Source organism: Protopterus annectens, chromosome 5.part0 (assembly GCF_019279795.1).
Source record: "Protopterus annectens isolate FY-2018-M chromosome 5.part0, PAN1.0, whole genome shotgun sequence".
Taxonomy (NCBI): Eukaryota; Metazoa; Chordata; order Ceratodontiformes; family Protopteridae; genus Protopterus; species Protopterus annectens.
In genome coordinates, this window is record NC_056735.1 from 119,982,217 (window position 1) to 119,997,026 (window position 14,810).

Here is a 14,810-nt window from a genome sequence, read left to right on the forward strand (position 1 = left end):
AGAAATGATCTACCTGTAACAGATGTAATCAGTTTCCCATTTTAAAGTCATCTGCACAGAAAGTATAGAACAACACGGATGAGAAAGATACATTTGAAATATACAACCTAAACAAATATGGACCTAGGACTGAGCTCCATGGAACACCTGGACTGTAACCTCAGATGTCACAATTGCTACATGATACTTGCCATGCCCTATCTGGATGCCATGCAGCTATCCAGGTCTATATTGAAACATCGAACGCTGAAAACAGCGAATGATGTTTCATCGACACATTTTCAGCAAAAGCTGAAAATGCCGAAACCACAGAACAGCGATTTCTTTCCTAGGGAAAAAAATTGCTGTTCCAACCCCCCCCAAAAAACATTAAACACTTCCAAATACATACACACATACCCTAACCCTAATTATACCCGCCCCTGCAAAAAAAAAACAGTATACAACTAAATACACATATGCACGTAACCCAACCATACATCTAACGAAAAATACAGTAAACATTTTAAAACATATGCACTTACGGTAACCCGCACCCTAACCCTAAGGTCAGTAACTCTCACACATTTACATAAACAGTTCCAAAGACATACACACTTACCTTAACCCTAATTCTACCCCCCCAAAACAAAAGTAAACAGCTGAAAACACATACACACGTAACTCAACCCTACATCTAATGCAAAATAAACAGTAAACACTTTCATACATATGCACTTACCTTAAACCGCACCCTAACCCTAAGGTCAGTAACTGTTGCACATTCACGCTCTGGAGCTATACCAGACAAGGGACCACACTACACTTCAGAACACGGCAAAGCAACAAAGCGGTCAAGTAACTTCTTTCCCAGGGAAAGAATTCGCTGAACAGCCGCATCGCTGTTTTGCCTGTTCGTTTACATGTGTCGATGAAAACGCATTTGACAAAATGCATTTTCGTCATTCTAATAGGAACCGCAGCTATCCATTTTATGAAGATTACATTAATTTCTAGTTGCTGTAATTTACTGATGACTGTTTAGCATTACATGCCGGGTCAGGTGCTTTTTTCCGTTTAGGTTAAGTAGTTTTGCACTTGTGCGTTTGTTTCGCAGTTCTACTATTCTCTTCTAGTTGACTGTTTTTGCACTCCCATGAATCCTTCCTTGGTTGACTGTTACTTACCGATTCCGTACTTTACTCTCCCTTTTCTTATCTCATTGTTTACTCACATTCATCGTATCATACTACTCCGTAAAAAGTGTAATAGAGTTCATTGTTTAGGAGAATTACTGTGGTGTGGCTTCAGATCAGTCAAACAGGAATCCTGAAATAGTATGGATGAAGTTAGAAATGCTTTGTTCCTTAGCTAACATCATTTCAACTTCTCAAAAGGACACTGTGTTGCATGTTCTAGTAGTAAACTGCATTAAAATATAAAAGGTTATGTACAATAGATAGGCAGATAGCGATGCACAAGCATAGGCTGCCAATAATACAAACAGAAGTAATTTTATCTGTGCTATGGAGAATCAAGTTATCTGAATGGTAATTATGTTTTCTTCTTGATATGTTCTCTATTGAGATGTCAATTTGTATTTGTTATTCTCAAAAAAATCAAAAAACATAACACAAAAAATGTTATTGTTTGTTTACAGAAGGCTCAGAAGTAAATCTCCTTCAAAACTCTGCTATAGTTTTCAATGTTCACTAACTACTCAAAAACAACAACCAAGCCATTATAAAACACAGCAGTGTCACCCTCTCCCAAGCATTTCTAACCTCAAACTGACTCACAAGGCTTGCACTGTTTAGTTTGAAATACTACACCCCTCCTGGTATGACTTTTGATGTTTGAGAACACTCGTATTGAATGTCATAGCCAGACACTCTGTATGAAGTTAGACATGCTTTATTTCCTAACAGCAAAGCACATTAAAAGTTAAACCTCTCAGCATACACTGGCACCTGTGTTTCATTTCCTGACTATAAAGTGCATTAGAATATAAAGATAATACTGGCCGTTTATGTGTACTTTAGAATGTCTATAATATGCATTATACTATCTGTTAGAAAAATCTATACATGCTGCTTAGAAAATATATTTACATACATGCTGCCTAGAAAAATATATTTACAATGTATGCTGCTTAGGAAGATGTGTATTCAAACATTCAAACATATATAAGCTGTGTGGTCAAATATATAGAGAAATGTGTGCCTTAGTTAGGAATAAATGTACTTAAATCTATAATAGAGAACAAAGTTTGAAAAGTAGTATGATATGTAATGCATTTAATTCTGTTTTACTAGAATAATAGTAGAAATAAACTTGCATATTATTGCTTGAAGCACAAGCTGCAGTGTAATCAGAAATTTGGCCTTGGCAGTGTTCAAGCACAGCCTGGCTCATGTCTTTCAAGTAAGGATTATTTTGCAAAGTTAGAAAATAATAAATCTGTTCGCATGTGTATCTTCTTCCTGCTTCCACCAGAAGAATAGCCTTGTGCGCACTATCAGAGATAGTGTCCAGCTGGCAAGCAAGAAACAAAGGAAGGCATTTTAAGAAGAACTGCACCCATTGTATTCGAACTAATCTAAGAGCCTTGAATTGGCTACATCCTCAGGAGGTCATCGTGACTGACCAGGTGCTTGCAAGGCTGTAACATTCTCATGGGAAAAAGACTTTTTGAAAAACACAATCTCAGCACTTTTTCATAAGTTACTATGATGTAAAGACCCTGTCACTGACCACGCCAGTGAGGTGGGCAAAACTGATAATGACATGTATAAAAATGGAGCCCTCTGTCAATAAACTAGACAAAATTCTGTACAAGTTTGTGTATGGTTTTTTGCCTCCTAATGTACATTAGAATATAGGATACTTGAGTTCTCCTGCATTATTGTTTGTTATTGATTGACATTGTTTTTGAATAACTCAATGATTTTTACAGTCTGACTCTAACAAATTTATTTAACATTATCTCAGTCTCTATCTTCTGCAGATAATCATCTTATCTGCATGGCAACTATAGTGGTTTCCTCCTTGATCTTCTCTCTGTCTCTGTCTCTCTCTCTGGATGTTTCTTTCAGTTCTATCATTATCTTATCCATTTTTGCTTTTCTCTTGGTGATTCTCCATAAGCCTGTTTCCCCTTTTTAATTATTTCAGATATCTTCAAACTGTTTCAGTCATTCTTATTACACCCCCTCAAAAGTCTGTGAACTACATGAAAAGCTTTGCATAAATGTACCTAATACAAAAATACAGAAGTGTGTTGTATCCAGCTGGACTAATGCTATAGGCACATACAGTGGTAATATACTGTTTTTCTGCACAGCGCAGTATAGCTTGTGTGTTTTCACTGCACTCCAAGGTCATATCGCTCTTGTAGATGTGTGGAAGGTATGTATTTGAAACTTCTAGACAAAGCATGTCTACACAGGACAAACTGTCCCACCTTTGTTTAAAATCACAATCCTGAAATGCTGGGTGGGATAGAGGCTGCACATATAAGGGTTGAGTTGTCCGCGTAGAGGTGGGTCCAAGTATGTAATTTGTTTATAACCATTGAAGAAGCAGGGCACTAATATTTACCCTTGTAGGATGCTGATAGTGACTGTAGGAAGGAGAAGAGATTTTGTTTCCATTTGATTGGTATAAATTTACACATACTGCAGAGAGGAAATTTCTGGGCATATCAAAACAATCTTGTCTTGGTTTGTGATTTGTTGTGGAGTTGACTGGTAAGAACAGCTTTACTTGAATTTATATTGCATTTGTTATCACTATTTATAACTGTTTGTAGGTTTGAAGAGACTGCTTATTAACAAGCTTTACTTTGATTCATATTTTGTTGTTTTACCTTTAGTTTCACTTTTGATTTTGAGAAAGGGATAGGTTTTGGACAGGCAAGCTCTAGCCACAACAAGGGGCCTAGACAGCTATAAATTTACACAGACTGCAGAGAGGAAAATTCTGAGCATATCAAAACAATCCTGTCTTGGTTTGTGATTTGTTGTGGAGTTGACTAGTAAGAGATGTTTTTATTTATTTTCACTATTAAAAGGAGGTGCGGCTGTGAGCTATAGTGAGCAGAAGCTACTGCACGTGCGACATAAAGAAATTACAATTTCTGTCTGGCTGGCAGAACTTGTATGGTCAGAACAACTTTATTGTATTTTATTATTTAGTTGGATATTGCTGGTATAATTTTTGTCATATAAGTTCATTTAAGTTCATTTGAATTCTTTGCTACTGACTTTGTGTAATTTTTTTCCTTTGCAATATTTTATTCAATTAAAGTTGAATATGGATTCCTTAAATGCGTATGCAATTAACAATTTGCTAATGCACAAATATCTTGTACAGTGTAATAAATGCTATGCATATTTAAAGGTAACAGCTGATAGTACTGGTGATCTTTGTTCCTTCTGTCAAATGTTGGATGATTTGCTTATCATTGTTAGAAGCAAATCTCGACTTAATGATGATGACTGCACATGTGCAATTGGCATGGCTTGGAGAACTGTTGTATCATATATTAATGACTGGACCGATGAACTTAATAATGTTAGGCATAGAACAAATAGAACACATTTAGGAAAATGATGTGTATGTTGTCTGTAAAGATCATTCAACCCTTATGAAACAAGGCAATACCCTTGATAATATTGGAATTCTGGATGCAAGTATTCAGCAATCAGAGGATCCTGTTTGTTTAGAAGGAAACAAAAAAAAGAAAAAGAAGTTCACAACAAACAAGGAAGAAAAAGAAACTGACTAATGACTGTAAAGGAAATAGAATACGTAGTAAAAAGGATTCTGCTTTGTTATGTACCACACAGGTGACAGGGAATGAAGATATGTGTCTATCAGAAAACACTCAGTCTACAGAAAAAGGCATCACCTTTCCAATGGAAAAGGTAGAAAAAAGAGGCAAGGGGCAGGTGAAAAGAAATAAATCAAAACTGAACGCGGAAGGATTGAAGAACATTACTGTAAGAAAAAAGAAGAGAAAGACAGATGTTGACTTCATGGCTCAAGCTGTTGATTTACAATGCCAGCTGGATGAGACTTTAATACGCAATGAAAACAGTGGGATTAACAGGACTAATAGTGATGATCTATCCTTCGTAACAACCGATAGAGCAGATATTACTGTATTAGAAGCTGAAGATTCTTTAGAAACGGTCATCAAAGATATTTTTGTAATTGGAGATTCAGTTACTAGAGGAACTGATACTTATATCTGCAGAGATGATATGAACATCGAGTAGTGTTATGCTTGCCAGGAGCAAAAATAGAAGATGTGAAACAAGCCTTGGAACACCTTAATGTAAGGAAGTATGGATCTGTTTTTATTCATATTGGTACAAATGATGTCACCAACAAAGATTCTCTGACTGTTACTCGGGAACTGACAGCCCTCCTAGATAGTATAGCTTGTACTGGTGTTAGGACATATTTTTCACAAATCAGCTATAGAAAGGATAGTCAGGTCACTGTGAATGAAAAGATTTTTTGGATAAACATCTACATGGAAAAAATGTCCTGTTTTAAAAAATGGAAATGTGTAGAGCATCCAAGCCTTCTTTTGGGCACACATGTGTTCAGACAGGATGGTGTGCATTTGTCTAGACCAGAGAAGAGAACTTTTGCAGCAGATATTTTGCAATATTTGACACACTAGCCAGGATTTTGGCCAGGTCAAAAATGTAACAGTTCACAGATAGCAACATTTGATGCATCTCTGATGCTTGTTAATGCTAGGAGCATTAATAATAGTTTTCTTATTAGAAAATTTGCTACATTCCCACATGATTGATGTTATTAAAGTTTGTGAAACATGGTTAAAGAACAATGACTGGAAACTAGTTCTGTCGGGGTATAAATGTTTTTACTGTAACAGACATTTTAACATAAAATCAGGTGGAGGTGTTATGATAGGGATTAAAGATAGCTATGAGACTTGTGATTATTACATGTTCAATGATAACCCCAATACTATAGACTGTGTAACTGTGACAATAAAGACAACCCTGGAACATATAACAATTGTTGGAGTATACAGACCACCAAAGTCAAGTGCAGATGACCTAGAGGAATTCATACATTTCTTACATGAAACACAGGAGGGAAGAATAATATTAGCTGGGGACATAAATTTACCAGAAACAGACTGGAATAATATTGATTCAACATCATTAGTAAAAAAGTTATTCACAGAGTATATTCAGCAACAAATGCTTCAGATTGTAAAAAAAACCTATCAGGGACGGAATATTCTAGATATTGTTTGTGTTCCCAAAGAAATTACTGTAACTTCAAGTCAAGTTTTACCACCATTGATGTGTAGTGATCATGGCATCATAAAGGTTCATTTGTTGCTAGATAATTCTGCCAAACTGAAATCTAAGCCAATGCACAGAAGGTTAATTACAGATTATAGGGAAGCACAAAAGTTACTATATAAAACTAACTGGAGTGAGGTGTTCAGTGGAAAACTGCAGATGAAATGTGGAAAGTTTTGAAAGAGAAATTGTTTGAGTGCAAAAAGTCAAAAAAAGTTTAACATCAGGATCTAGGCACACAACATCAGGGGGGTATATTTCCATAAGAATAAGATACCTGATTAAGGTGAGAGACAAAAAATATAAGAAATGGAAGAGAGGTCGAACTACAACTTTGAAAAGTGAAATAAACTAGCTGGACAAACAGATTAAGCATAGTGTTAGACAAGATCAAGAAAAATTTGAAGAAAATTTATATAAAGATATTGAGCATAATAGGAAACCTTTTTATAGATACATAAGATGTGGAAGGAGTAAAGATACACAAATTGGTAAACTGTGTGCAGATTCTAAAATTTATTCTCGGACACAACAGATTAAAGATATATTTACAAAATCTTATGCAAAACAGTTTGGTTCCACAAAAGGGGTGGTAAGTTGGCCTAGTGACATCCAGGTAACCCCAATTACTGAAATCAAATTAGATTATATTGAAAAAGAACTGTGCAAACTGGATCCAAACAAAGCACAAGGCAGAGACGGAATAACTAACAATCACCTGAGAAATCTTAAGCAAGAACTTACACTGCCATTACATCTATTATTCACTAGGTCATATAAATATGGGGAGATTCCTCAAGACTGGAGACATGCACTTATTAAACATGTCTTTAAGGGAAAGGGGAGTAGGACAAACTCAGAATCATATAGACCCTTAAGTCTACTTTCATGTTGTGGAAAAATAATGGAGAAGGTAATACTGGATAAGTTATTATCAGAACTGGATAGGTTGGGATTTGAAACCATATAGCAGCATGCATATGTTGAAAATAGATCTATTACCATCTGTAACATGATGTTTTATAACAATATAATAACAGCTATGAATGAAAATTTGTGCTGTGATGTGATTTATATAGATTTAACTTCAACGTTTGACAGGGTCATGCACAAAACACTGATCAATAAATCAGTACAACTAGGTATTGGTGTACTCTTGATAAGTTGGATAGCTGCATGGCTTACAAACAGGACATGGCAAGTATCACACACCAACTGGACAGGTGAAGTCCTTGGTTACAGTCAAGGTGTCCCACAGGGCTCTGTACTAGGCCCTTACTTGTTTAGATTGTATCTTTCAGACCTTACTTTTTCATCTGAGGTGTTCTACAGTCTTTATGCCGATGACCTGAAATTGGGTAAACTGATTACAAGGGTTACAAATAAGGCATGTCTGCAAAATAATTTGACTAAATTGGCCATTTGGGAACAGGAGAATAATATGTTGATAAATACATAAAAAACTAAGCATATGAGATTTGGGAGACATAAACTGAAAGGTGAATATTTAATACAGCACACAGTGATTGAAACTATAGACTCATTTAAGGACCTGGGGTATATGGATAGATTCAGCTATGAGTTTTTCTAATCATATCAACCAATTGGCTAATGATAGTTATAGAACTATAGGCTGTATAAAAAGATTCATAAAGCATAGGAAATCAAACATAATGAAGTCATTGTTTGTTAGTTATCATTAGACCCAAACTTGAGTATGGAATAACAATATGGAAACCCTATAGGAGAACAAGCATGAATAAACTGAAAAGAATACAGTGGAAATATACTAAGGGCATCCACGGATGTGAAAATCTAAGTTATTATGAATGATTAAAGTATCTGAACTTGTACAGTGTCTCTTACAGATATATAAGAGGAGATCTTATTCAGGTATATAGGGCATTTAGGAACAACTACCTCTGGGAATGTTTGGGGTTATCAAAGAGTACTAGAGAATCATCAGATAACCTATGAAGAAGGTTCTATAGGAATGAGAAGTGTACTAATTGGTTTTCTGACAGAGTAGCTGATGCATGGAACAGACTACCAAATTACATTAAAGCAAGTACTAGTTTAGATATTTTTAAGAACAGCCTGGACATTTATTATGGGAACAAGTGTTTTGGGATATTGGCAGGCTAGAAGGGCTTTAATGCCCATGCTTGAAACATTTGTATGCATGTATGTATGTATTGCTTGTGGCCTGTCAGCCAGAAAACTATAGGAGTTAGTGCGGAGGATTAATGCACTGAGTTATTAATGAGCTACTTCTTGTACTTAAGGGTACAAGGTTTGATTCCTTCCATCTCCATTTACCTAAAATGATGGAGGCAGTTAGTAAATCACCCCCTGCATAAATCAAACCTGTGGGTCATATTTGGGTTGCACAGCTAGGCTTGTAAGGACCCTATTGATCGTTAACATAGTATACACTTATGAACCTATGAAAGACAGGCTGGGTGAGGCCAAAAGAAGAAAGTCCAGTAAGAAGGTGTTGATAGGATTTGTATTTGGTGTCAAATGCTTTTGGTAAATCTGAGAAAAGTGAAGATTCCAGGTTGCTATCACTCTTATGTTGGTTTATGATATTGGCGAAGTTGAGGAGAGCTGTGGTAGTACAGTGGTGAGGTCTAAAATCAAACTGGGTTTTTGAGAGAACATTGTTGGAGTAAATACACTGCATAAGTTGGGAATGTATGCATTTTTCTTGTATTTTAGATGTGGGGATAGGATGGCAATAGGTCTATAGCTGGAAAAATCAGTTGATCTGCCATCTTTGTAGAGTGGTATGGTATAAGATTTCCTCCAGACAGAAGGGGCATATATCTCAGATATGGATTGGTTTATCGGTATGGATACAGGGGAAGCCAGCTGCTATTTTAAGTACACTATTGGAAGTTGATCGTCAGCTAAAGATGGCGGTTTTAGTTTCAGTAGATGTTTTCTTATAGTAGAGGTGGAGACCAGGAGGAAAGAGAATGAATGTGACTGGTTAGGACAGGATGGCGAAGTGGGATGAATTATTATTATGAATAAGAGAGTGCTGCCTCTATAAAGTAGGAGTTGAACTGAGATGGCTTGGCCACTATGTATTATTTTGTTTACTGGTGACCAAAACTGTCGTTTATGCTTTTGGTGTTTATATTGGAAGTTGGTATAATAGGTTTGTTTATCCATCGGATATGCTATTTAGCAAGATTTCTGAGATGCCTAAATGTATGGAATATATTTTATGGTTCTGATTTTATGCCAGTCTTTCATCTCTCTGAAATGTGCTTTAAGTTTCTTTAGTTAGTCATGGTGCAGGGTTTGATTTTGACTCCTTTTACTTGTATGGGGTTACCCTGTTAAGAATAAATAAAGTTTCATTAGTGACATCAAGTATCATGGATTTTAATGTGTTCCACTCAAATTGGGTCAGAGTATTGATAATGATGTCTTTGTTAAATTGTTGTATTACATATTTGGTTATACAATATGGTTTTGGATTGGGTAGTGCAGTTTGTGACTGCAGGTGGGAAGGTAGTCACTTATTGTGTCTGACAGACATCCAAATGTTTGAATTATGTTTGTTTTGTTGGTAGGGATCCAATCCTAAGTTGAGGGTTTGTCAATCTTTATTATGGATTCTAGTGGTGGAGGTGATTAGCTGTATAAAGCCATATAATGTAATTGATTCTGACTAAGTGTCTTTGTTGATCAACTGACAGTCTATCTTGTGGTTGCCTGTTATAAAAGTGTCTCTTTTGTTGTTGAATATGGTGAGTTATTCAGTGGATGATATCTTCTGCTGTTGAAATATTGTTACCTGGTGGAATATACATAGCTGATATTAGAAGCATTGCTTCTATTTATAGTGATCATTTTGAGATTGTCTTTTATTTTCTTTGTTACTTGCTGGGTTAACTGTTACTCGCTAGCAACACGATCAAATCAACTAATAAAGCTACCTTCTGTGGCCTCTCTGCCATATTATTTTTGTCATTTTAGTTGCAATATTCTGTCATAAACATTATTGCCTCAGATATTTTACACAGTGTATTTAAGTACACAGTGAATTAGGAATCTGTAAATAATTGACCCACTTATAATACCTTAGCTTTTTGTTTTTACCGTGTCTTGAAGTGCTCCAGTAGAGTTTTGTTTTCTTTTTTTCGAGATAGGTGTCCTTAATTTACTGCATGTCTACCATGCAGATACCCCAGACATTCGACAGTAAGTGCATACTTCTTTAGTAATCCGGAGTTACTCCAGACTCTTGTTACTCACCTTCCCCTGTTACTGTGGGATTATGGTCAGCTCTACTATTTCTGTGTCCATCCTCTTAGCATTTCAGATCTTGAGGCAGTGTAACAAAAAACCCAAGTTTATCAACAAACCCTTTTTCTTATTTAGTGCAGAAATGACATGTGAGAGGTAAATAAACACTCAAGGTGGAAGCAAGCCTCTCACTACCTCCATATGTTGGTAAATAGCACATCACAACCACCACCTCACATTAACTCTAAATTCATTTTTGCTGATATTTGAAGTAAATCACTACTTAAACCTCTTAGTCACCATCGGACTTACCATTAGCCATGTAAGAACACTCCCACAGCTGGAACCTTATCTACATCCACTATGGTCACCCGCAGCAAGGGTCACCCTAGCTGAACGCCTGTGCCTGTAAGGTCTTCAGTGCCACTCAAGGCAATGTGATAGTTATTGGCTAATCTATAGTTAGCCGCATACCAGACTGAACAAGAAAAGAGTGACTCTTAGCTCCCTCCTGGGCTCAAGGATTAGTGATGTGACAAAGGCCGCCTGATGTCTCAATATTCCCAGATACATATAAACCATGTGTCTTCAAATGTGAGAGTGAGCAAATTTAGAAGCTGTGCTCATTGTGATGAACAGAGTGGCATGGGCATGCTCACCATGAATGTATCTCATGCAGGAAAGACACTCCTCTTGAACAGCATCTTCCAATCTGTATAAATGGTGCCACCGTTTAATGATAAAATAACTGATTGGCCACCAAGAGGGATAAAGCCCTAACTATGGCCCAGGTGACCCGGGTTCAACTGGGGTCTTGGGCATCAGAGGCACAGGCAGGGAGGGATAAGAATGCCTATCCCTGGATGGAGGGAGGGTGTTTGCTGATAAATCCCTAAGGGGAGATGTGGTCCAGTGGGGGGGAGAAGCCCTCAGATGAGGTTAGCAAATAAAAGGGCAGAGGTCAGAAAAGTGGGTAGGACATAATAATACAAAATGCCCACAAATGAAATGTGAATGGCCAAGACTACCAGGACACCCTTAGGTTCAATGCCTTGCCCCAGTAGGCTATGGAGTAAGTCAGGGGACTTAGTAGTTGCTGTAGACCTGGCATGGATGTGGAACACTGAGTAGCAGTGCTGTAAGGATGGTGTGGGGAGCCAAAAAATGTAATATAAAGAAAAGTGATTGACTTTATCAACATTAAATGATGTTATTCCAGACAAATCCAGAGTATGCCAGTATGGCAGGCAGTAATAAATAGGCTGGCCTGCTTTACCAGGGATAACTTTCTCTTATCTCATCAGGGCTTCCACATACTGGCTAAAACACTTGCTACCCCATCATTCCTTTTTAGATAGTCTGCCTTTTAGACATATCAGAATAGCAAACTTTAAACCAGTCTTTAAGGTGGCACTACTCAGTGCTAGAGCTTTCCTGACCCTCATGCAGATCTATATGTAGTTAGTTACTGAAACATAGTTTCATTGCACCAATAGAATTCCCTCTATGCCTGTGTTTAGCATCTGCCGTGCTCTTAAAACACCCCCCCATCATCCCTTTATATCAAGTCCTTTCTGCACTATCCAAAACAAAAATTCCAGCTCTATGTGCTCCAACAACATACCAAGCTGTCTTCTTTTCAAGTGCAAACACAGCTGCGCTCAGCTGTTCCTGAACCTATTCAGGCACATACCAGTTGTCTGGAGAACTGCTATAGCTGTGGTATTAAACAAGGGTAGCCCCTCCACAGACAGTAGGAGCTACAAATCCACAGATTCCACATATCACTTGTTAAATCATACAGAAGAACTGCAGAATTTGACACTAACTAACTCGTTTTGAGTCTTGAAGGGTACAGCCTGCCAACTCAGTCTAATCAAGTTCTTTGAGAGAATTACTCGTGCCCCAGACAAGAGCCAGTCTGTCAGTGCTGCCTGTCTAGACTTACCCAAGTCCTTTGGCATGATCTGTAATGCTGGTGTTGCTGATATACTTAGTTGCCTAATCATTAACCCCATCTCACCTGATAGATAACCACCTGGCTCACAGAATGTATACAATGAGGGTAAGTGGTACGTCTTAGACACAACTTATTGTCACTAGTGGAGACCCGCTCTTCTCAGTCCTGGACACCCTTCTTTAACATCTATTTCTCTGGTATAAACATGAATGTTGATGGCATATGGCTACTCAAATTTGTAAATTATGCACAGTTATAAACTCCCATGCAGATACTAATTTCCCACCTATATCGATACGTGGTACACTAACTATGGACTCAAGCTCAGTGTCAGACAATATAGCATAGTTTCTTTTGGCAAACAAGTCTATCCAACTGCTTGAGCATTAATGTGACAATCTTTGACAGTGATAGTGTCATTTGACATCTATGTAAATTCATTGACAATGTACTTTCCTCTGACCACCATGCATCAACCACAGTAAGAAGATTGTTCTGCTTAGCTCTACCACTTTCTAAAGGCATAACTTCTGTAGGTTCATAGGTTCATAGATGATTACTAGGCTAATGGCACAAGAACCTTTGCAAGCCTAGCTAATAATACCCAGGATATGACAATATTATATCTTAATTCTGCAGATATGGGATGGGGTGGTATCAGGGTAGTGGGTCTTTGGATGTTGGAGCCCTGAGTCATTTTACAGACTGTCTGTCCATAAATGAATTTACAGTTCCTTATCCATTTATCCAAATTCTGTTTGAAGAGACTGAGGGACAGGATTTGTTTTACAAAGATGGGAAGTTTATTTCATAGACTAGGTAGCCTTTGGGATATGAATTTGTCTCTCCAGCAAGTTCTGTTAGAGTTGCAAATAAGATTCAGATCCATGGAATGTGTAACCTTCACATAATTTGTATGCAATATGTAACATTTTCCTCAGGGTTGGATCAGAGAATGATTTGTAGATCAGGCATAAGTCACCTCTCAATAAACAATATGAGACAGAGTAAAGGGATAGGGCCTTTAGCTGGTTTGCATAAGACATGTGTGCAATGCTTTATATTGTTAGTGAGACACCTCTGGGATCACTACAGGTGGTATAAGTACCTGGTTAGTTTCTGTTGTACTTGACATCCTTCACCTTCAGAAGACTGAAAGCACCACAGATAGCTCATTTACATATTTCAGCTTTTTTCTAAAATTTATTGGAGCTGATAAGATATTTAAACCAGCAGAATAGATATCAAAGAATGCAGTACTTTATCTACCACTGAAACCAGTCTTAATGACTAGATAGGAGTTCACAAATTCACCCCTGGTGTTTTTAACATGGCTGTCTGCTATTGATTCGGGAAGCTAGTTCTAATGTTAGTTTTATTTACAAGTTTATTGGGTTTCGTTGTTTAGGCTTGTCAGTGGTCTCTAAGAATGCCTGCCTAGTAGCAACCTATGAGTCTAGGTTCATGAAATGTGTGTCAAAAACTGCATTACTATTTAACAACCGAGTGTATTGTTCCTATAATGCTTTGCAACATACATATTTACTGTATAAGTCATTTAACAGTATATGAAAAATTGTATTTATGTTGTTTTCCATAGAGTTTGACTTAAATTTCATTTTTGATATTAACCTAAGTTTTTCTACTTCTTTCAGAGATAATCGAAATGGATAAGTCATATTCTTATGCAGTAATAATTTTTTATTTACAACAAGGTTACAATTATTACTAAATAGTTTCCATGATAATTGTAGAAGCAAATATTAACTGGAGAGTAACAACAAATATTTAATGGAAATATGAGCTGAATCTAAATCAGAAATTAAACAGAAACGATGCCTGGCACACGGAAATCTCTTTAATAGCAAGATGAGAGCTTTTGTCCTATATCATATTCAGGACTTCAATGGACAGTTTACACCAGCACATGCAACCCTTTATATCAATCACAAAAATCATATGATAAAAATACATCCAATCCCAAAACTGAATCAATTAAGTAAATTAAAAAAATATTAAAGTAAAAAAAAATATTACCAAATGAAATAATCCATGTGCATAAGACAAAATATATTAATATATTAAAATTGTATTTAAATATATATTTGTACTTTTTAAAACCAAAAAAGAAAGATATTAATCACAATTTAAAGAAAATTACTTAAAGGGTTAATAAATTATTAAAAAACATGGTGTTAAAAACTGTTAAATGTCCACAGACTTCAATTGCAACAACCCCTTCAATGAATACA

General features: G+C 36.6%; 1 protein-coding gene across 1 annotated transcript in view; it reads left to right on the top strand.

Annotated features, from left to right (window-relative positions):
* The window catches only part of OCA2 (OCA2 melanosomal transmembrane protein), a 1,553,018-nt gene that overhangs the window by 874,298 nt on the left and 663,910 nt on the right, over positions 1-14,810 (top strand). The gene's annotated exons all lie outside the window — the stretch shown is intronic.